The sequence below is a fragment of the Ictidomys tridecemlineatus genome, chromosome 8 (genome assembly GCF_052094955.1).
Source record: "Ictidomys tridecemlineatus isolate mIctTri1 chromosome 8, mIctTri1.hap1, whole genome shotgun sequence".
In the NCBI taxonomy this organism is placed as follows: domain Eukaryota; kingdom Metazoa; phylum Chordata; class Mammalia; order Rodentia; family Sciuridae; genus Ictidomys; species Ictidomys tridecemlineatus.
Window position 1 is genome coordinate 139,771,646 of NC_135484.1, and position 23,339 is coordinate 139,794,984.

A 23,339-nucleotide genomic window follows, 5' to 3' on the forward strand; every position below is an offset into this window, starting at 1 on the left:
GAGTTACCCCACCAACGTCCCCCACTCCATGGCCTTCGCCCCAGGGTCCCTGGGTCACCAGCTTGCAGATGCCCGCCACCGCGGGGTTTGGTCTCCATGATCACAGGAGCCAAGTCCCTTAATAAGTTCCCTCTCAAATGCCTCCAGACACATCCTTCCCTCCAGTCTGCCTTGGAAAACCCTGGCTAATATGCCTGCCTGCCCTCCAGGATCTTGGCTTTGTAATGCAGAATGAGGTCGCAGCCAAAGTGTCCATTCAAATTCAAACCAGAGCCAGGCACGAGGGTGCACCCCGCCTATAATCCCCGTGATCCCTGGAGGCTGAGGAAGGAGGATCCCAAGTTTGAGGCCGGCCTCAGAGCATGTCCTGCTGCTCCTCTGCTTAATAACCCTGCAAGGGCTCCGTGCCCCTCGGAGTGGAGGCCAAGGTTCTTCCCACAGCCTCACATGGTCCTGCCTCCCCATAGGTCTCCTTCTGCAGCACCTTCCTTCCTGTTCTCTCCCCTCCTGGTCACATGTCCCTGCTGGCTGGGCCCCAGCCTCCAGAGCTCTGGGCCTGTCTTTCCCTGGTCTAGCTGCCTGGCTCCCTCCCTCCCCTCTTCCTCCCTCCAAGCTGTCACTCAAAAGGCACACCCCAGGGAACCAGCCCATCCTCATGGTCAGCACCCGTTTTTCACACCCTCTTCCTGAGTTACTTTTTTTTCTCTTTAGGAGGTTGGTTCCTCTCTCATACTCTGTCGGGCGTCTTAAAGTTGTATTTCTGTCTCCCCCACAAGTGTGGAAGCTTCTAGGAGCAGCAAGGAGCGTGGAGTGCTTTTTGTTTTTGTTTTGTATCTAGAATACTTAGAGGCAGCTAATAGGAGGGAGGGAGGGAGGGAGGGAAGAAGGAAGGAAGGAAGGAAGGAAGGAAGGAAGGAAGGAAGGAAGGAAGGAAGGAAGGAAGGAAGGGAGGGAGGGAGGGAAATCTTTGTAGCAAGAAAGCAACCACAAGTAGCATACAGTTGGCAGAGTGCTGGCCTCACATGCACAAGGCCCTGGGTTCTAATCCCCAGCCCCACAAAAACCAAACAAAAAAGCATTTGCAAAAGAATGAGTGTGACTATGTTTCAAGAAAACTATTTACAAAATAGCTCCAGTCTGAGTACCAGGCCTACAGTCTACTGACCCCTGAGTTAGGGGATGACGGAGAGAAATGGATGCACTGAAGAATGTTTAAGAGGTAGAACTAATAGAATTTGATGGTTCGTTGGCTTCGGGAAAGGAAAGAAGAAGGAGGTGCTAGGACACTGGACGGGCTACAACCTTTCAGAGCACAGGTCCCTGAGCAGAGACTGGGGGTGTTCCACCGGGAGGATCACTGTATCCTTCTATTTCATTCTGAAGTCTCTCTAAGAGATCAAGGGGAGCGGGCAAGATCAGCCTAAATTGGCTGAGGGGTGACAAAGGTCTCCCTCATGACCCTTCCCTCCACATGGGTCTAGGGTGTGCCTCAGGTCACGGGGATTACTCCCAATAACCGAAAGGAACTGGCACAGCCCACCTGTACCCACCCCTGGGCTGTGCACCTTTGGATTCAACCTTGGGTGGAAAATATTTGGGAAAATAGATGCTCACAGTGAACACGTGCCACTTCCTTTCTTGCCTTTAGTCCCTAAAAGGTGCAGGACAACAACCCTCACCTGGCAGTAGGAATCACAGGTCAGTTAGAGATGGTCCAAAGTACGCAGGGGGTGTGCAGAGTTCCCCTGCAAACCCTGCCCCTTTACAGCAGCCTCTTGAGCATCAGGGACTGGGTATCCGAGGGGTCCTGGGACCCGCCCCATGGATACCCAGGGCCGACTGCGCTGGAGTCTCCCTCCTCCCCCACGCCAGGGCCTCTCCTGCTGCCCTGTCCCCCCTTCCATCCGAATCCTCTCACATCAGGGGAGGCTGGGAGACGAGGCTCCTCCCCGGGCCCCACTGAGAACCAGGAAAGATCAGGGTGTCCACGTGCGGAGGGGCCATTGCCAAAAATACGTCCCTGGGGGCGAAGGCAATGTAAGGTCAAGAAATCAGGAGCAGGTCTTGGGTCCCCAGAGAGACGGACACAAGCCAAACTCTAACGGCTGCGCCCAAGGCAACCGAGGTTAGAAATCATAATAAGATGAATTTAAAAATAAATAAAAATAACATCAAAATAAATGAAATTAACATCAAAATAAATTTTAGATGGGACAGAAAATAAAGCATCAATAAAACATAGTGAGTAGGATAATTTTTTAAAAAATGATTAAAAATTTAAGTGAATAAGTTTTAAAATTAAAAATAAAGTCTACACGATGGAATAAAATAAATCGCAAAAAAATAAGACATTTTAATAAAATAAAAATCAGGAAAATAAAATGAAACTCCGGCGGCCAGGCCGGGCCCCTGGGCCCCTGGGGCGCCTGACCAGCCCTGGGCAGGCCAGAGGACAGCTCCTCACAGGTGCCTTCTCCAAAGTGGCTGCCTTTCAATGGTTTTCAAGGTCACAAGGTGACACGACGGTGCTCAGACTGTCGTGCAAACACACACCGCGAGTGTCAAGTGTCGTGCAGTGAGCTCTGGGGACCGCGGGACCCCGCAGAGAGACCTGCCACATGACAGACAGCCATGGCACAGGCAAGGTGCACTGAGCCACAGCCACCACCAGCCAGGGGACAGAAGGACAGCCAAACTCGGGCTGTGACTTTTCTCCCACAGTCAGTCCCCGGGTTGCCTGGACACAGCGGCCTCAGCTGACCTTTCCCTGGGGGAGGACTAGGAGGGCCCCGAGCTCCCGGCCCCAGCAGTAGGTGGCCTGGGGTTAAAGTCAACGTGAACCCGAGATTTTAGGACATATCGAGGGACGGACCGGAACCAGGCAGGCTGCTTGTCTTGGATCCGGACCATCCTGGGCCCAAAAGGAACCTGGATTCTGATGGGAGAGGTGGCCTGCAAAGCCCTGCCCCTCAAGGCCCAGGTGGAGACCTCCTGCCACCCCCTCCCCCACGGCCACCTCTGGGGCTCCTTCCTCCTCCTCCCCTGGGGCCAGCCGCAGAGCAGCCTGTGCACACCAGCTCCAGGCCTGGCCGCCAGCTGGCCACCCTCACCAGGAACCTGTTCTGCAGGCCGCGGCCACCACCCTGACCCAAGCAGGCTGGCCTTCCTCCCAGCACCTAGGACATGCTGGAAATCACACACTATCCCCCTCACACACACACGCGCGCACACACACACACACACACACACACACACGCACACACGCACACGCACGCACGCACACACACCTAGAGCGCTTCTGACCCGGACACGTCCCCACTGGTGTGGGATGGACCCGTGAGGTCCCCAACGTGTCTCCACCCAGGGCTCTTTCTGTACCCCTGCCAGGCCAGGCCGCTCGGGGGACACCATGCACATTCAGATGGCAGCACCCTGGAGGTGGCCGTGCCCTGCCCTGGCTTCCGTTTGTTGGCTCAAACGGTGTACGATCCCCGTTGGCTTCCAGGACTCCCGAGAGCTCCAGAAACACAAAGAGAACTGTCCCCGGACGATGCACCTCAAAGGCCGTCCGTCTTCCTTCTTCCATCCTGCTCCTGGGCTTCCCGTTCACCAAGGAAACTTCCAGAAAGGGCAGTGTTCCCACCATGGAGCACAGCTCTGGGCCTTGGGGACCAGCCAGAACTGGAGGCTGACCTCAGAGCAGAGGCCAAGGGAGGCCTGAGACGCTGCAGAGGGAGGACCTCGGGCCCAATCCTGGGCCTCCTTCAGCAGGGGTCCTCCTGCCACGTCGGCTGGCACAGGACGGGGGAGAGGACCAGGAAGAGGCCGAGGGCAGCACCCGGCTGCTGCTGGTCCAGCACACGTGAGCAGCCGGCCCGACCCACTCACCCCCAACACCAGGTCCTCAGCGGAGCTCCTCGCCAGAGCCCGATGGCCCCATCTGCATCAGCTTGTGACCATGTGCCTGTCACCAGGTCTCTCCTGGCCTCCCCCTGGTGTCACATAAATCAGTCTGATAAAACCCTAGCCTTGCCCTTGGCCCTGGACCACGTGGGACAGCGACTGCCCACAGGAGACCCTGGCCAAGGGCAGCCCAGGCTGTGGTGACCTTGGCTCCAAACAAGAAAAGAGCCGACAGACGGACCAGCGCCCTCCTTGCACGCCTTCCTCTGTGGAAGAGAGCGTCCCTTTGCTTCGAAAGAAGGAGAAAGAAACTGAAGCCTTGTTCTTTCCTTTTAGAACCACCGAAGCCCCGTTAGAGTCTCCAACTCAGAACCTGGCATGGCCACAGTGTCTCTAAAGCCAGGGTCCTAGAAGGCGGGATACCGAGGAGGAGAGGCTACCCCTGGTTGGCAGTCCAGCTTGTCACTCAAAGTGTAGCAAACCCATGAGAAATCGATGCCGTACACTAAAGTGTAGGCCTGGCCCAGGGCACGAAGGCCACAAGAGGTTAGCCGTGGACTGAGTGCTCGCGGGTCTTCTTCACCTACCAGTCTCTTGCTTCACTCCAAGGGTAAGGACAAATGGCGGCGGGGAGTCCGGTCTGGCTCGCTCGATCATTATTATTGACCGAGCAGTCAATGTGCTGCCCTGTGGCATGAGAGTCAAAAAGTCATGCTGTGGTTTGACTGCGTCTCCCAGAAGTTCATGTGGTAGAGACCTTAACTCCAAACTCACGTGCTTGTGGTATTTGGTGGTGGGGACTTAGGGAGATAATTAGGGACAGATGGGGTCATGAGGGTGGGTTCCCTTGACGGGATTAGTGGCTTTATAAGAAGAGGAATAGAGACCCAAGCTAGCGCACTTGCTCTGTCAACCGGGGATGCCTCCTACCAGTTTAGGCTGTAGCAACAAAGCCAGCATCTGAACCTTCCAGCCTCCAGAATTTTAAGAAATTGTAAAAAAATAAACCTCTTGCTTTTATAAATTATCCAATTATCTAGTAATCCATTAGAACCACAGAAAATGGACTAAAGACACAAGGATGTCCTGACTTTCAGAGCCTTAATAGAAAACTTAATTAGAAGGCACATCTTAAAAAGGAAGGAAATCTCCCTGCACATGGTATGTATTGTTTTTTTGTTGTTGTTGTTTGTTTGTTTGTTTCTATAATGAAATACTTGAGGCTGGGTAAGTTAAAAAGAAAAAAAAATGCTTTCTTTTGGCTCATGGTTTTGGTTTGTAGTTGAAGGGCTTCATCTGGGGATGACCTTCTTGCTGGCAGTCCCAAGGTAGTTGCAGGGCATCCCATGAGCAAGACACAGGGACCACATGTGTACATCAATCCTCTGGTCTCTCTCTTCTTAAATGGCCACCAGTACTCAACCACGGTGGTTCTCCCCTGGTGACCTTATCTAATCCTCCTCATCTCCCAAAGGCCCTCCCTGTGAACACCAAGGTCTACCCTCTTCATACCGCCGACGGGGAATGCATTTTAACACATGTCCCTTGAGGGCCCTCAAGCCAGAGCATGCTAATGACATGTTGAGGACATCATGCTCAGGGAAACACACCAGTCACAAAAGACAGGTCCTGGGGGACTCCGCTCGTCTTGGCATCCTCATAAAATAAATGAGAACAAATTCCCAGAGCCAAAAAGAGGATGGGGGCTCCCGGGGGCAGAGGGGGGCAGGGGTGGGGTGCTGGTGTCTCATGGGTACCCTCTCTCCATTTTGCAAGATGAAGAGGGCTGATGGGGGATGGTGATGGTCACCCAGCAACGCGACTGGACCTGATCCCATCGGGGTGGTCACTCAGCGATGACCGAGAGGGACAATCTTATGTTACGGGCATTCTATCAGAGTTTGTTAAATTAAAATCAATGACATCAAATCGTCCCACGAAACCAAGAGGCCATCTGTGGGACGTGGACCCCAAGCTCCTGGGAGGCTGGGAGGTGCCAGGAGCTTCCTGGAAGAGGCCATGCCCAGGTGGCTCTTCACGTCCCTCTTGATAAGCCAGGAAGTGGATCGAAGTAAAGAATGAGGCCCAGTGAACCGTGAGCTGGTCCTCAAGCCCCGGGGGTGCATGTGGGAATTCAGGCCAGGCCCAGCAGGCCCGGGAAGCTCAGGCCCCGCGGCTCAGCATGGACTGGTTAGCAGGACCGCAGGACGTATTTTCTGAGTCAGGGTTTCCTGGAGAGAGAGAACGGGGCTCTATTGATTATCACAGCCGACCAAGGCAGACGTGGCCCAGAAAGGAGCAGAGGAGTCCAGGCTTGGGAATCAGGCAGGTCTGGGTTCGAATCTTGACAGCAACTTGGTCAAATAACTTTCTGTTCTGAGCCTGTTTGCCCTCCTGTCAAACCTCTATCTCATGAGGTTACTGTGAGTATCAAAAATAAGACGTGAAACGTTCTCCATCCAGGGTCTGGCAGGCCCTAAATATTACAAATTGTCATCTCTTACCTGCAATTCTGAAACCCAGAAAGCTCTGAAAACGAAAATCTTTCTAAACTCATTTTTAGCAAAGCCTGAGTACAGCCCAGGCATAGCTGTTTATCTCAGAGGAATGCATTCTTATTTTTCTCTGCAGAAAGACGGATGTGTTTGATGACTGGATGCTGCTCCAGTCTCTGCCGAGAGTGGCACAAACATACAGCATGTGCATATATTATCTTTTTGAAGCCCAAATTTTCTGAACTAGGTTGGAGGGATGAGGATTCTAATTTTAGGGATCTGCATCCTATGTAGGTTTAAGTCCTTTCTCACCTACAGATTCAGTTAAATTCTGGGGGAAATGGCATATTTTGTTGAAAAAAGCAAAGTACATTGTTTTACGTTTCTATTTGTTTTTCTAAAAGATGTAGATACACACACACATAAATCATAAGCTTGTCTGTGCACAGGGCATCTTGGGAAGCACTTTGAGATGTAACTGTTGCCTTTGGAGAGAAAAACAGGGAATCCATAGTTAAAGGAATGAAAGATCAAATTTCATTCATACATCTCCTTAACCACTGTGAAAATTTTATTCCATATAGGGAAAACACTTTTACCATTAAACTAAAAGTTAAAAGGCATTTGACCCTCCTTAGAAAGGCTATTATAAAAAGAAGAAGAACAAAGCCAGGCACAGCGATACACACCTGTCATTTCAGTGACTTGGGAGGCCGAGGCAGGAGGATTACAATTTTGAGGCCAGCCTCATCAATTTAGTGTGACCCTGCCTCAGAATTAAAAAAAAAAAAAATTAAAGAACTGGGGATGAAATTAAAAGAAGAGCTGAGCACAATGGCTCATGCCTAGAGCCCCAGCGGCTTGGGAGGCTGAGGCAGGAGGATCATAAGTTCCAAAACCAGCCACTGCTACTTAACGAGGCCCTAAGCAACTTATGGATACCCTGTCTCAACATAAAAAAACACAGCAGTAGAAAGGGCGGGGGATGTGGCTCAGTGGTGAAGCACCCCTGGGTTCAATCCCCAGTACCAAAAAAAAAAAAAAAAAAAAAAAGACCAATCCCTCTGCAGGGCAGCAGTCAGCTCTGCTCAGAGGCCCATGAAGAATGCAGAGTCAGAGACCACTGTCAGGCTGGGCCCCTCCAGGGCTCTGCCAGGCCCTGGTGACCGCGGTGCCCTCTGGGAAGACGGCTCAACAGTGACAGAGCAGGTGCAGAACTCAAGTTCCACACGGACCAGGCTGGTGGCATCATGCAGAAGCACAGGCTGCCTGGAGATGGGGCCTGGCTCTGGATGTGCCCCAAGGAGCCACTGAAAAATGTTTAGGCTCTGGCCCGGGGGTCTCCATCGGGGTCCCCGACAAGGGATGAGGGACTCCTCTTCTTTCCAAGAAGCCACCTTCCCAGCCTGGGCTCCTCCTGCAGAGGCAAACAGAAAGGAGAAACAGGACCCCCCCCCCTTTCCTTAAAATTTGGATACTCAAGTTTCTCTTTTGATCTTTATCATGACTTCTTTTCTTTTTCCAAAGGAAGGCTGGGTTAGGGTATTTAAACCACTTCTGGGCATCAACTGGAAATTTCTGGGCTTCTCCTACTCATAAAATAGGGCGCACACTGAGCCTCAGATCCAAAGTGCCCCTACCCAACAGAGGCACAGGCACGGATCCGGCGAAGGTGCCCTGGTTGCTGGGTTCCTGTGCCACCATGAGCCCCTCCCTGCACACAGGTAGACCCGTGGCTCCCCCGAGCTTGGTGTTGGGGGGGGGGTGTTGGTGAAATGGATCAGATGCTCTTAGAGGCATCTGCAGATCCGTTGAGACAGCAGGGCCCAGTGTGGGTCGAACAGAGGGAACAGAAGGTGGAGAACAGGTTAGGAAGAGGCCGGAGGAATGCAGAGCCACCGGGCGTGGTCAGGCAGCCCAGGCGGAAGGGACAGGATGACGTCTCTCCCCGCCCTCGGCTGAGAAAGAGGGTGTTATCCAGACCGGAATTCTGAGCTGTCCAGGGAGGACTGGCACTGTGCAGAGGACCAGGGTTAGGCACCCTGACTAGGAGAGAGACACCTGCCTTCTCCCTTCCCTAACCAGGGCTGGGCGGCTGCAGGGGTGGTCCCCAGCTCAGAGCGCATTTTTCTTTCTTTTCCTTTTTTTCAGTCTGTCCCGCCATTTCTGCACTCCATGCCTCATATGCAAAGGAACTGAATGCAGAGCCGGAAAGACAGGGACATTTTAATTAGCCTGGGAAACGCGCACAGGCTGGCGGTCCAACACCCCTGAACTCCCCAAGAGGGTTTGCATCCTCACACTCCGCATTTGATTGAGCATCCGCCTGGCCAATCCCCGCAGGGCGGGTGGAAAGAGAGAGCTGGACGGGCCTGGCTGCTGGGGGAGGAGCCGCCCGACAGGTTTCCACACCCCCTGGGGCGCAGGCCCCCAGGTCTCCTCCACCAGCGCAGGGCTGCAGGTACCGAGACCAGAGGTCACTGTGGTCCAAGGGGCTGAGCCGTGGATGAGGAGCTCAGTGGCTCTTTGTTTAAATCCAGCGGAGGCACTCAACCTTGCGTGACCTTGAGCCAACCACCACTCTCCAGACGCAACCTGCTTTACGAGGCCAGGAGACCCGATGAGTCAGAAGGGCTGCAGCGGGGGGAAGAAGAGCGATGCTGGTGCCCTTCCTCCCAGGCATGTTCTGGTCTTGTTTGTCCCTTGACATCATCCCGGTGGAGGAAGGGAGGGACCATTCTCCCCATCCTGCACCAAGGCACCGAGAACCGGAGGCCACCAGCACCCCGCCGCAGTGCCCAGGGGACGTCCCGACTGCCACTCTTTTTGCCAGTACGTCTAGAAACTAGGGACAAAGGAACAAGAAAAAATAAAAAGGAGACAGAGGGAAAAAAATGAGAGATAAAGGACCCAAGATGGCCAGGGCAGATAAGCGCCTGGCTTGGGGGACGTGCTGCCGTGAACGATGGCGTGTGGGCGGACCCAGCTTTGCAGGCTCGGTTTTAGCGACCTTCGAGGCTCGGGTGCCCTCACGTCCTGACCCCACGTTACTGGAAGTTCACCAGCGCTCCGACCCGCAGCCGGGAGGCCACGCCCCTCAGTTCTCAGCAGCGGGAGGGCCCCTATCAGCTGGCCTCTCTCCTCCCCTGGAGGCCGGGGTTTGTGACACTTGAAGTTCTGTTCCCTCTTCTGGGAGAGGCGGTTGTGTAAGGTGGGAGCACAGAGACTCTCGTGGGTGTGCCCGCAGCGCTGCCAGGTCTGAGTCTCAACTGTGGCCCAGCGAGGGTGGGACCTGGCGCCCTTCCTTAGGGTGGCCAGGGTCCCCTTCCCTCCCACGGCAGGCGGATGGAGTCGTACCTTTACAGCAACTGGGCAGATGTCATTTACCAGGCACATCCAGGGTTGGGAAAGATGTGACTAAAGAGCCTGGCTTGTGCAAGCCTCCCCTGCCCCGCCCCCCACGATCACACTCCCAGCTGCACTGACACCGAGGACCCTGGCTGAGTCCAGGGCTAAAATGATAAACATCATCTCTCTTGTTCAGACATCCCAGCACACACTAACTAGTAGGGCCCGGAAAGGCTCACCAATTTTTTTTTTCTTCTAATTTTCAACCCAAAGGATGTTCCAGAAAGATCTTTACATCTGAAAAGCCTCCTGGGCCGCAGGCACAGCCTCACCTATGAATCTGGGCCATCATTCTGATTGCACCTTGTAAACCAGTAAAGCCCTCCTCTCTGTGCCCACCTCTCTATCAAGGAGGGCCACCACAGTTGCTCAGCTAGGTCGTTACAGTTACACCACAGACTGCAATTGCAGCGGGTGTGTGGAGCAAATGGCATTTATTCTTCGGTTAATGCTGTCTCTCCTGGTCTGGTCCCCAGAGTCAGTAAACAAACAACTTGTCCTTGGAGCCAACGCCTCCCCATTCCAGAGTTGCTGCTAGCTCTGCGAGGAGGCCAGTGTACAGAGGGAGCATTCTTGGCCCTCTGAGTCCTGCCGTAGCGTTTGGAGGACACCAAGTTACTGATGGGGACAGGTGCTGGTAATCTGTCATAACTCACTTGGGCCTGATTTCCCTCTTTCTGGAGACCCCTGGGCTCCTTCTGGGCTGGGCTGGCCGGTCAACACCCCGGTCTGAATTTGCCGAGGTGGGTTGCTAAATTTAATCGCCAGTTTCCATGCCATGTGACGGTGTGTGACAGGCCAGCTCACCCCGTGCGTTAGCCAAGGGTTTTAAATAAATGCTTTCTGACGGAAAGGATGATAAAGATTCCTATTATTCACCGGCCAGCCTGGAGATGGAGCTGGTCGGGTTTTCACAAGGGAGACCCAGCTGTGTTAATCTCAGGAGCTCTGTCACTACTTCCCACTGTGGGGACAAAGACAGCTAGAAAAGTCCTGTGGAAAGAGCTGCGGCCAGTCAGCCAAGAGGCCTGTGCCAGCCCGAGGTCCCTGTGACCTTGAGATGCAAATAGCTCTGTGGGCCAGCCTGCGCTTCTGCATCTGGGAAAGGGAATGGAGAACAAGAAGTCAGGAGTAGCTGCTGATAGTCGGAGCTTTCAGGAAGCATGTTGGAGACGTGCAAAGATGTTGTTACGAAGGCATCCGGAATCCATTCCAAGAAATCCGCCGCCTTCTTGCTCATAGTCTTTAAGTTACCGATGGAAATAAACTGATGTGGCTCTTTCTATTTCTCCTTCCTCATTATTTCCTCATGAAGCCTTCCAGTCATAGAATGCTCACTCCATCTTCCTCCAAAAGTGACTCAAGAATGTGCTCTGAGCAACAGCAGCATCGACCTCACCCGGCAACTGCTAAAACAGTGCAGAATCTGAGCACCCCCCCACACATTCCTGCTACATCAGAAGGTGCTGCCTCAGAGCTCCCCAGGTGATGTCTGGGCTCACTTTGGAGAAGCCCTGGTCTCAGGCAGCCGTGGTCAAACTTGAGCGCACCTTAGGATCCCCTAGAAGGCTCAGTAAAACCTCGGTGAGCCCCAGCCCCAGAGGTTCAGATGCAATGGGTCTGGGTCGGGGACTGAGAATTTGCATATCTAACAAGTTCCCTGGTGATGATGCTGTTGCTGGTTTGGGGACCACACTTTGGGAACCACTGTTTTGTGATACCACAATGCCCAAGTCACCAATATCAAATTAAAAACAAACAAACAAACAAAAAGCTTCATTATATGTGCTAACCTCTCAATTCCTGGAATTCCTAAATTTTCCTCTAAGTGTCTTTTTTCTTTTCTTTTTGGGAGGGAATGAGGATTGAATCTAGGGCCTTGTACATGGTGGGCATGGGCTCTATCACTGAGCTACACCCCCATCTCCCTTCTTATGGTTTAATTATCTTGATCTCTTCCTTGATTTCAGTACATGTTTGCTTTTTTTTTTTTAATATTTTCTTTTTATGTGGTGCTGAGGATCGATCCAACCCGGTTCCTCACACAAAGCAAGTGCTGTGCTACTGAGCCCCTGCCACAGCCCAGCCTCAGTATGTGATTCATTTAGTGCTTTCACTCTGATGCCCTGCAGTAGACCTGGAAAACCAGGCCAAGTGTGCTGGGCATTCACAGAGGGTTTCATGAAAATCCTACTTTTTTCTCCCACCCAGTTATTCTAAGGTTCTGCTTGTGTTTTTCAGCCCAGTTAATGGTTTCGATCCATAACTGGCTCTTTACCACTCGAGTACTACAGAATAACCACAACTGATTGACCACAGTGCGATTTTTATTGTGCTCTTAATCGTTCAAGCAAAATAGCAACACATTTAATTAAAATAATACTGAACAAGAATGAACTTAAAGCCAATCAACCTTTATACCCACCACCCTCTCCATCCCTTATACCACTCTCCTCCCCAGAGCTAAAGAATTTTGAACACTAGTTGTGTATTATTCTCTGTTTTCTTGCATGCATGTATATACATGTTTGTTCACATGTAGGAATATATCATTTGGAGTTTTTTTTTTAAAGAAAAATATAACCTCATATCCTAAGTATTTTTCTGCAACTTCTTTAGACAAATAATTTTTCTTAGAAATCCTTCAAAAAATCAAAATTAGAAACTGCTTCATTCTTTTTAGAGCAGTATGACTACATTTCATAATATGGATATAGTGAATATCCTATTCATTTAACCTTTCTCTGCTTAATGGCCAATTATCTTATTTCCAATAGTTTACTATTTCCAACAGTATTAAATTAGTCCTCTCAAGAGATTCAACTTAGCAGTTGGCCTCTAAAGGATATTATCAATTTATATCACCCTTAGCCTTGCTGAAAATGTTTTTTGGTTGGTTTAGGATCTTCTTCCTTTTTCTTTTTTGGTGTTGGAATGTGGTGTGTGTGTGCATGTGTGTAAACCCAGGGGCTTTGCACGAACCGTGTGTTATAAACTCATCTATGTCTCCAGCCTCTGAGAGACTCCTTGCCAATTCTGGCTATCATCACTCTCACATTTTTACAATATGTTAAAGTCACTTCATTATCTAAAACTTGCATTTACCTGATTAGTGTCTGAGGTTAAACGTCTCTTCATAAGATGAACAGTCACTTTGTTGACTTTTCTGGGAATAACTTTTTCGTATTCTCTTTCTCTGTTGGTTTTTGTTTGTTTTCTTTTTTGTGGTTGTTGTTTTTGTTTTTGTTTTGTGATGCTAGGGATCACACCGTGGCCTCTCAGAGGCTAGACAAGTGCCCTACCATGGAGCTACACCCACAGCTCCATGGTCTGGGTATTAATCTTTGGTCTACTAAGAAAATTGCAAATGGTTTATCCGAGTCTCTCACTTGCCTTTTTTTTTTTTTTCTTTTTACTCCTCAAATGGTTCCAGCAATGCTCCTGACTCAGCCTCCCACGTAGCTGGGCCTTCGGGCCCATGTCAACATGCCCACCATCCCACTTGACTTCTAATAACTTTATCCTTTATCACATCGCCCTTCCAGTTTTATATAATCTATAATAAATTTTCAACTGAATTCATGCATTGCCAAAAATCTGCATTATCGGAAGGGGAAACTGTCTCTTGGATGTGAATGAGAAGAACTTCATAGAGGAAGTTGCAAATAAAACTTAATTGGAAAATAAGGAATGGTGCTGCTCACACCTGCCCTTTCTTCTCTTTAGCCTGTTTTGGCATCAAGTTTGGGTCTGGTGAGAGGCTGAGAAAAGTAAATGCACAGGTAAGAGATTTGCAGGTTGGTGGCGGAGCTGAAGTGGAGTCAAAGGTGGCTGCTGTTGGGAGACAGTTCCTGGGCCTCTGGCGTCTCTGCCCATCTTGCAAGCAGAGGCGCTGCCTTTGCTACAGACTATCTTTTCAAGGATACATGCCTAGAGAACAGCCTTGGAAGATAGAGCATCTCCCTCCAGAGCAAAGAACTGATTTGTTTGCTCCCCAGTATAGCAAGAAAAACATCTTCTCCCGGGCAGCAGTTGGCAGATTTGCTGACGACCCATAATAAAAGATGGGGGGGGGGCTTCCTAAACGTGAGGCCTTCTCTTCTGGAACACACCCTCTGTGCATGGAGGTGTTGTCTGTCCCCATTCGCCCACTCTGAGGAAATTGGGGTCTAGTGGGAGCCCCCACTAGAAAGCGATGTGATTATGGCAGGCTAACCTGTTAACGTGACCAGTCAAGTAAAATCTCAGAACCTTCACGTTCTTGGCAATTGCCATGTAATGAAAGATTAAGGCCCTCAACTCTTGTTCCCGACAGACGTCCTCCTCAGCTTACAACATAAAAATCATCCAACTGAGTTCTTCTCTTGAAGCCAGCAGTCCTTCAATGGTTAAGGAGAAGAAAATTCCCTTGTGAGGAAGGTTCCCATGTTATGTTTCATTGCTGCAAGTCTAATATTCCCAGGGGTTCCCATGTGGGTGAAGTAGATTTATTTTGTGTATCTCTAGAGAATGAACTGACAGGCAGACAAAATTCAGCTCAATACAATAACAAAAAGAACTTCTAACAAATAGAGATGTCCCAAAGAAAACCAATGTGGAGGTCATCAACTCACCAATGACTTAATTGACCAGTCACGGGGCTTCTACATCGGGAAAAGGTGAGGCAAGATCATGTAAAGTTCTCTTCAAAGACGCTACAGGTGGTTGCTGGGCCTGGAGGTACACGCCTGGAATCCCAGCAACTCGGGAGGCTGAGGCAGGAGGATCACAAGTTCAAAGCCAGCCTCAGCAAATAGCTTGGCCCTAAGCAAGTTAGAAAAACCCTGTCTCAAAATAAAAAATAAAAAGGGCGGAGGATGTAGGTCAGTAGTAGAACACTCCTGGGTTCAATCTCTACTACCAAATTTTTTAAAAAAACGATGTTTCCGGTAGAGACATTACTTTGGTGGACCATTTAATCAGATTTATTTTCACACCAAGTTGTGGGGAAGGTGAGCAGGCAGATCCAGATGGGACTCTCAGATGCTGCACTTGAGATGATAATCATGGATGCTGCATCTACTGCTTACTCCTGCAGAAACTCAGTCAAGACTGGCTCACCCAGGTTTGAGTTGGTGCTGGGGAATCGATTCCTGTTAGTCAACTTCACCAGAAACCCAAATCACAAGCTGGAAGTCAAGACTCTAATTTTAGATCAAAATACAAACTTTTCCCACAACTATTATTTTATAGTCCAATATTAAAAGCACCCTACTCCTCTCCAGCTTCTAGGTACTAACTAGTTAATAACCAGATGTTTGGTTATTAACAAGCCAAAGAGAAAGGATTTGAATGACTGTGGGGCTTGCTTAATCTGATACGTTGCATTAAATAGTTGCAATACAGGCTGATGCCATATCTCTTCTCCAGTGAAGAATATACTTCTTTAGTGTACAAGACCAGAATATTTATTGTTTCTTAAACACCCGTGTTTCTCTTTTGACAGTGCTGGAAAAATTCAAAAATCATTAGCTTTATTCTTTGTGAATTCATCTGTTTTCTGTTGCTATAACAAAATACCCAAGGCCAGGTACTTCATAAAGAAAAGAGGCTCAGCTAGCTCACAGTCATGAAGGCTCATGAGCATGGTGCCATTTGCTTCACTCTGGTGGAGACCTTCTACCTACAACATGACATGGTGGATGGCACCTTGAGGTTATCTAAGGAAACACGCCCACTTCATCAGCCCCAAGATGGTACGGGGCACGCTTGGGCTGTGCTCTCCTGGCTCTCCGCTTACTGGCTGGGCATCTGTGTATAGGATCATCTCACTGCTGTACGCTTCAGCTTCCTCGCATGTAAAAGATTACAACATCGACTTCTGGCTCAAAGCTAATGACCACACACATTAAATAATAAATAGATACTTTACAACACCAAGACTGAGCCCCGATGTCAACAATGCACACTGAGCGATGATGATGTGTCATTGTGGGGTCACTGACTGTGACAAATGCATCTCTCCAGATGGGGAGGTTGATCCTGGGGAGGCCATGCATGAAGGGTTGAGGAGGCATATGGAGCTCTCTGGACCTTCTTTTTAATGTTTCTATAAACCCAATACTACTCTTAGAAATAGTCCTCCGTAAAAAATAAAAACATTGAGAAAATACTTTATATAAGATGTAAATAATCTAAAAAATCAGAATCGCTAAAAACACCCAAATCCTAACAGCATCATACACCATGTCACATTGGGTGGCTTTTGTGCTTAATGCTAATTCAATCCTCAGCTTCAATTCCAGGGAATGACACTTTTTTAGTTGGGTGTGGTTTGAGGGTCCTGCAAAGGTGCCTTGTGATCTAACATTTGGTCCATAGCCTGGCACTGTTTATAGGTAGTAGAACCTTTAGGAGGTGGGGCCTAGAGAGAGGAAGTTAGGTCATTGGGGGTGTGCTCTTGAAGGGGTTTAGGAGGTGGGGCCTAGTGAGAGGAAGTTAGGTCATTGGGGGGTTGTGCTCTTCAAGGGACTGCAGGACACCCACCCTCCCCCCCTTACTCTGACACACACTCCCACCATTGCCATCCACTGGCCCCTAACCTTCACCAGAGTCTGCACTATGCTGTTTAGACTTTGAACCTCCATGTTTTAGCCAAACAAACCTTGTTTTCTTTGTAAGCGCCCTGCATCAGGCTTTTCAATGTAGTAATGCAGAGCTGACTAATACACCCTATGCTCTGGCTGCCATTTTATTTTTGATGCCCATAGCGGTTTCCGTAATGGCATGTAGTGAGAGCATTGTGGTTTTGGTTTTTTTTGGAAATTCTACACATTGTATGAAACCTTGTGCATGGGTGGGGGGATAGGGGAATTGTTAGGAACAGAGCTGTATTGCACCAGGAGGAACCTGGCATGGAGAGCAGACTCTGCCATGTGTGGATCCCGGATCTCTCACCACGATCAGGATGTTCTGTCAATGATGGGTTAGGAGGGACACAGGGAAAAGACAAACCATCTGCCAGCAGCGAACTCATGTGGGTAGTGGGGCAGCAGGCCGCAGGGCCGACTGTCAGATTCAGCACCTCAAACAGGAGCTTGGGAGATGAGCACTTCGGACCCCAGCACTTCCCAAGTGCTCCAGGAAAGACGATCGCCTCACTGTCTCAGCATTTTCCATTTGGATCCAGACGTCCTGGCAGGCACCAGGACACAGATGCCAAATGAGAGAGAGAGAGAGAGAGAGAGAGAGAGAGAGAGAGAGAGAGAGAGAAAGAGAGAGAGAGAGAGAAGTGCCAGGAATTCTGAAAAATCTTAAAGAGATTTTTTAACTCAAAGAAAGTGAAAGAACATGACTTTTAATTTCCCCGATTTCATTCATTTCCATGGCCAAAACCCGATCCGGGCATGACGCGTGGTAATCCCTTTACTGTAGTTGAAACCCGAGGTGTGAGAAGCACTAAGACTTGCATCAGCTGCTGCTGCGCGACATGTAAAAACTTGTAGTTTAATTTTAGCTTTACAATAAATAAGGGTTTCCCAAGCCCACTCAGAAGCCCAGGCTCTCACTCGGTCTACAGGTATGCTCTGAATTCAGACGCGACCAAAAGGTTCCACGGTGCCAAAGGTCCCAGCAGCCAGGACTAAGCAGCCACCTGCTATTCTTTTTCTTTTTTCTTTTGTTTATTTATTTATTTGTGAACAGAATCTTAAGTGTGTGTGTGTGTGTGTGTGTGTTAAAAGTTAGCAGGAGCTGGGCACAATGGTGCATGCTTGTAATCCCAGCGACTCAAGAGGCCAAGATAGGAGGAGTGCAAGTTTGAGGCCAGCCTAGACAAATTAGAGAGGCCATACGCAAACTTAAGCCAAAATCTGTCTCAAAATTAAAAAGTAAAAAGAGCTTGGGATGTAGCTCAGTGGTAAAGTGTCCCTGGGTTCAATCGCCACACATACACACACACACACACACACACACACACACACACACACACACACAATGGTACCAGAGAAAACAGTGATGGCAAAGAAGTGAATCACTGAAGAGCATAATTTTTTTTTAAGTTTTGGAGCAACTCGATGGCATCTATTTCATTTTCCATTGCTACAACAAATGGCTGAGGCTGGGTAGTTTATTAAGCAAAGAGTTGTATTTAGTTCACAGTTTGGGAGGCTGAAAGTCCAAATAGTATGGCATTGGCTCTAGTGAGGGCTCCCTGGCTTCGTGACATCATCGCAGATGGCATCATAGTAGGAGTGTGAGGCGGGGAAATTGCACAGTGAGACAGGAAGCCAGAGAACAGGAAGGCTTATCCTTCATAACAATGATTGGTCTCGCAAGAACTAACCATGTTCACGGGAGAACTGCGTTAAATCCTCCCGAGGGAATTGACCCAATTACCGTGCACTAGATCCCACCTCCAAAGGCTGGGTACCACCTCTCCACGGCACCACATCAGGGACTAAGCTCCCAACACAGGAACTCTTGAGGGACACATCTACACCACAGCAGATGGCATTAGCTGATTCATTCAGTGAACGCCGTCTATTGCAGATTCTCTTCATATGTAACCGGCCCTGTGATGGGTCCTGGGGCAGTCCCAGAGGAGACTCAGGCACAAGCCACTCTCAGGAAACTCCTTGTCTAATTAATACCCAGTAGTGGTGACGCCAAGGAGAAGAGCCACGAGGCAGGGCAAATGAAGTCCTTTGGTGGCTCTGCGGGTGACAATTAATGCCACATATCCGGAGTCCTGGGGACCATCCAAGAAGGGGCTTGTTGAACAAGATTTTCTTCCAGGGGTGAAGAAATATGGCAATGAAATATGAAATGCATAGAAAGAAAAAAATGAGATACACGGTTGAATTTTTTAAATATAAAGAGGGTGAAACAGTCTTTCTACACAAGAAATGTATGAAGATCTTTCTAGTTTTCAGCTGTGAAATTTGTGATGCCAAATTAAACACTGTCCTGGGGAATAAGGGTAACACAGATGGCAGAAATGGGCTTCAGCGTTTCTTTCCTCCATCGAGTTGGAACGAATGCACCCATCCTGAGAGGTGCTTCACCCCGGTCTCTCCTGGTGACTGCATGTGGTCATTCCCAGCCGCATCCTGACGTCTGCAGGTTAATGGATACCCGAGGAGCCTGCAAACCCAGAGACTGAACTTGTGATGGAGAAGTCATCTACTCAAAAACTTGCCCTGAATCAGCCCTGATTATTGAGGTCTGCTTTGTGCCGAGGACCATGGTAATAGAGACTGGTGGGGAGGGCTACAGGGGACACCGTCTGGCTCACACTGGATGTTGTCTGTTTCCAACCCCTGCGTGCTCACTGTCCTCTTCTCCAATGGTCCAGTAGCTCATCCGAATCCCCTGATAATCTGTAAAGCCCTTGGGCAGGAACAATGGCTTTGTTCTCCACATTCCCAAAGACTGGCACGAGCTAAATGGAAAGACAAGCAGCTCCCCTGACGAATATTTCTTATTCACTCAAGCATTTTATGTCACCTGTATTTGATTGTGTGCACGCACATGTGCTTGCACACACAATCTGCCTTGTTTCAGAAAAATTTTCAAATGCCTTATTTTATTTTTTCACCTCTTTTTGAATTAATATTTCTTTTGGTGTGTGAATGCACTTAAATCTTCCCAGTCATCTTTTTAATGAGTAATGACAATTTTAAATGCATCTGTAATAAAAGAAAAATGCAACTGTAAAAACATTCAACTGACACGCAGAATCACCACTATTATACAGTCTGTATTTTGTAGCTCAAATATGCTACAAATATAAGCCAGGCATGGTGGCACATGCCTGTAATCCCAGCGGCTCTGGAGGCTGAGGCAGGAGGATCTCGAGTTCAAAGCCAGCCTCAGCAAAAGTGAGGTGCTAAGCAACTCAGTGAGACCCTGTCTCTAAACAAAATGAAAAATAGGGTTGGAGACGTGGCCCAGTGATTGAGTGCCACTGAGTTCAATCCTCTGTTCCCCCCCAAAAAAATCCAAAATATAAAAGTATGTATTTTATTCTTACCCAAACTGTAGAACCACTGCATAAAATCAGCCAAACGTGTTTTCATTTCACTTCTCGCTGGGTGCACATTCCACAGCAGCCCGCCTTCAGCTTGCCTCTGGGTGAGGAAGGATGGAAAGGAGAAGGGACTCCGGGTTCCCACATTGCCTTTATTTATTTTTCCTATGTCGTCACCTTCAGCATAAGTACTGGCTAAAACAGGGAAACCACGTGGGTGAGAAAGGCTCTGATGGCGTCCCTTGGTCGACCTTGTTATTGAAGGTCAGCACCTTCTTTCTGATTTGAAGCATGTACTGGCTCTAATGGAAGCCAGGCCCTCCTTCCCCATCAGCTCCCTTACTTCCTCTCTGCTGCCCACTCCCTCAGGGGCACCACACGCTCATCACCTTTAGGTCCTACTGGACCACACACACCACGGTTCCCTGGAATTCGGTGCTTCTGGGCTTCAGGGACACAGCTTGGGGGTGGGCCAATAGGATGGCACATGCGCCTGTTGCCTAGAGCTCTTCTGCTCATGCGCACAGCGCTTCACTTGAAACGCGCCAAATTCAAAGATAAAATCAGGAACTTCAAGATGGCAACAACGGGGCATTCCACCAAGGCCAGGCCCTTCCAGGCACTAGGCCCTGCATAATGTCACCAAGCCCCGTGCCTATGAAGCAGGCCCTGACTGTGCTGAATGGTCACAACTGATTGGACCTCATTTTTAAAGAATGACTGGATCAAAAATAGCTAAAAGAGAAAGGCTTACAAATTTTAAGACCGCTTCAATAAAGAATGCATACCACTTTTCCAAGTCAGATGAGTTAATACTATCATGGGACTTTAAAAGCTTTTGGGTATGACTCTGACAGTCTGTTAGATTCAACAGATATTTGTTTTGCTCCTCAATATCCAAAAATCCATCAGAATAGGGGAGTGGAAGAATGAATAGACCCAGTCCGTGGTCCAAGAACACCAGTCTAGCTGGGGAGATAGAGAGCTACAGAACCACATTGCCAGACAGACTATGGCTGCACTAAGATGGTCAAATAAGTGGGACAGAGGATGAAGAGAGAATATTCACCCTCCCTTACATGGTCCCCAAGAAACAGAGCTTAAGATGAGGGTTTTGCATGCAGGGACAGTCCTCTGTCGCTGAAGGATAAGGACACTCTGAGAGATGAGTCATCACTGGGTGACTTTATCAATGTGCAAATACCACAGAACCTACTCACATAAACCTGGATGGAATAGGCCAGTCCCCCACCAAGGACTTTTGGTGCAATCGAGGGGTGCGATAAGTAAGAGATGGATGAGGCTATTCCTGGCACCACACAGCAGATTGTTTTACAGGAACATTAAAAGAAAAACAAGTAGAAATACACTCTAAAATAATGACAAAAAGTATAGTATAGTAAATGCATAAACCAGTAACATGGCTACTTATCATCATTATCAGGTATCATGTACCATCCATCATTGTATGTGCTGCCGTACTTTCCCATGGCTGGCAACATGGTAGTTATTTATATCAGCATCACCGTAAACACACAGGTAATGCACTGAACTATGACATCAGTAGGCAATAGGAATTTTTCAGGGGCATCATAATCTTATGAGGCCACCCTTGTATATGAAATCCATCATTAACCAAAAAAACATTTTTATGCCGTGCACAGTTTATTTTGGGAAATGATACAGGGAAGCAAAAAATGAAGAGAATCAGAAGAGGGAACGCTGCCCATAGGTAACTGCCACGCTGGTTGGCGTTTTGGAGAAATGGGTCTCAGTCCCACGGAGCCCCTCTGAGGAACCACGTGGAATTCACCTTCGCCCCAAGACCGCAGGGGAAGAATTGCTCCCGTGGCTCCCAACGTGGACTGGTCCAGGGCTGCCCCAGGGCTGCTCATTAGCTGCTCAGCGTTTCCAGGTTTGCACATGCCTGGACGGTGGGGCAGGCCCTCCCAGTCAGCCCACATGCGGCAGTGGAGGAGCCCGAGGCAGAGAAGAAACACTGGTGCAGCTGAGGGGAGGTGGGGCCCGGCTACACCTGGGTGCTGCCGGTTGCCACAGTGACACCTGGAACAAAAAGGTGTGGCTTAGGAGAAGCATCGGAGATGTTCTCCACAACATCTAGCCCAGTGCTTCTCAGACCTGGGCACGTTTCAGACTCATTAGTGATTGATGAGCCTCATTCTCGGAGTTCCTGGCTCAGGAGATCTGGAATAGGGGCTGAGAGTTATCATTTCTACCATGACAAGGGCATTAAAGCATCTAAGATAGGTGTTACGGTTTGGTTCCTAAATGCCCCCCAAAGGCCTATGTTGCTAGCCTTGGTTGCCAGCCCATGGTGCCCCTGGGAGGCGGTGGAACCTTTAGTGGGTGGAGCCTAATGAGAGGAAGTCAGGTCATAGGAGGTGTGCCCTTGAAGAGGATGTTGGAACTCAACTCCCTTTCTCTCCTTCTTTGCTTCCTGGTTTCTGTGAGGTAAGCAGCTATGCCCCATGCATCCTCCCTGCCATGACGCACTGTGCCACTACAGGCCCAAAGCAACAGGGCTAAGTGACCATGGGTTGAAAGCTCTGAAACCATAAGCCAAAATAAACATTTTACTCTTAATTGGATTTCTCAGGTATCTTGACACAATCACAGAAAGCTGACTAGCACAATAGCCATCCACCCTATACAGAGAATCAGGCTGATCAACAGGAACAAAGAGAAATTCTTCAAGATTTTATATATATATATAAATAATGAATATATTTGGTGCACAGTCGCCTGTGCCATAGCTATTGAAAATTCATGGAGAATCGCTTGTCTATTGAAAACCTAATGAGAATTCCAATAGCCAACAGTACAGAAGAGGCTGATGTCAGTGATATTGTGTGTATCTTATCCCCACCTCACTCCAAATCTACTCTCAGCCCTTCTGTGGGACAGGAAACTTGATCTTTCTGGATTGGATCATCCAGATTGGCCAATTGGAGGCAGTGTCAGGAAATCAGGAGGTGGGAGGAGAGACCCAAGGGCAGGTATCCTGCCAGCTCCCTCCAGCCTCGCCGCAGGTTGCTGGTGGCTGTGTTCCCTTATGGTACCTTCTGTTGGTGGTCCCTCTCACACAGCTCATTTCTTATCAGACTCTGACAATCCTGTCCCCAGCCCCTTGTAGTCCTTCAGGGCTCAGGGTGCCTCTGCACCCCTGGCTGGTCCCCATAATTCTGCCCAAAGTGCTTCATTTAAAAAGTCTTTTCAACTCAGCTATCTCCTTCCTACCAGAACCCTGACTAATAACCATATCTTTGGGGAAAAGAAAAAATAGAGTCAGGTCTATAAGTCAACTGACATTTCTGAGCCTTTTGGCATGAAAAATAACCCTGATAACACTCAAGTTGATAACTGAAGTTTTAAGACTTACACACAAGATCAAATGAAATATAAATTGAATAAACAGATGAGTAATGTATAAAAATAAACCCAGAGCCTTGAGTGATTGTGGCAATTAAAGAAATACCCCCCAAAGCAGGGGGGCGGGGGAACTT

General features: G+C 49.0%; 2 long non-coding RNA genes across 3 annotated transcripts in view; one reads left to right on the forward strand and one right to left on the reverse strand.

Moving 5' to 3' along the window:
* The first annotated feature begins 4,125 nt into the window (after nucleotides 1–4,125).
* LOC144366340 (uncharacterized) lies at nucleotides 4,126–11,088 on the forward strand. Its single transcript, XR_013425393.1, has 2 exons — nucleotides 4,126–4,513; nucleotides 8,550–11,088. It is a non-coding gene; the product is annotated as an uncharacterized LOC144366340 (long non-coding RNA).
* A 10,373-nt stretch (nucleotides 11,089–21,461) lies between these two features.
* Nucleotides 21,462–23,339, reverse strand: part of LOC120889252 (uncharacterized) — a 56,423-nt gene continuing 54,545 nt past the window's right edge. For both annotated transcript variants that reach the window (XR_013425399.1, XR_013425398.1), the window contains one exon: nucleotides 21,462–21,879. This is a non-coding gene — a long non-coding RNA (uncharacterized LOC120889252). The remainder of the gene's footprint in view (nucleotides 21,880–23,339) is intronic.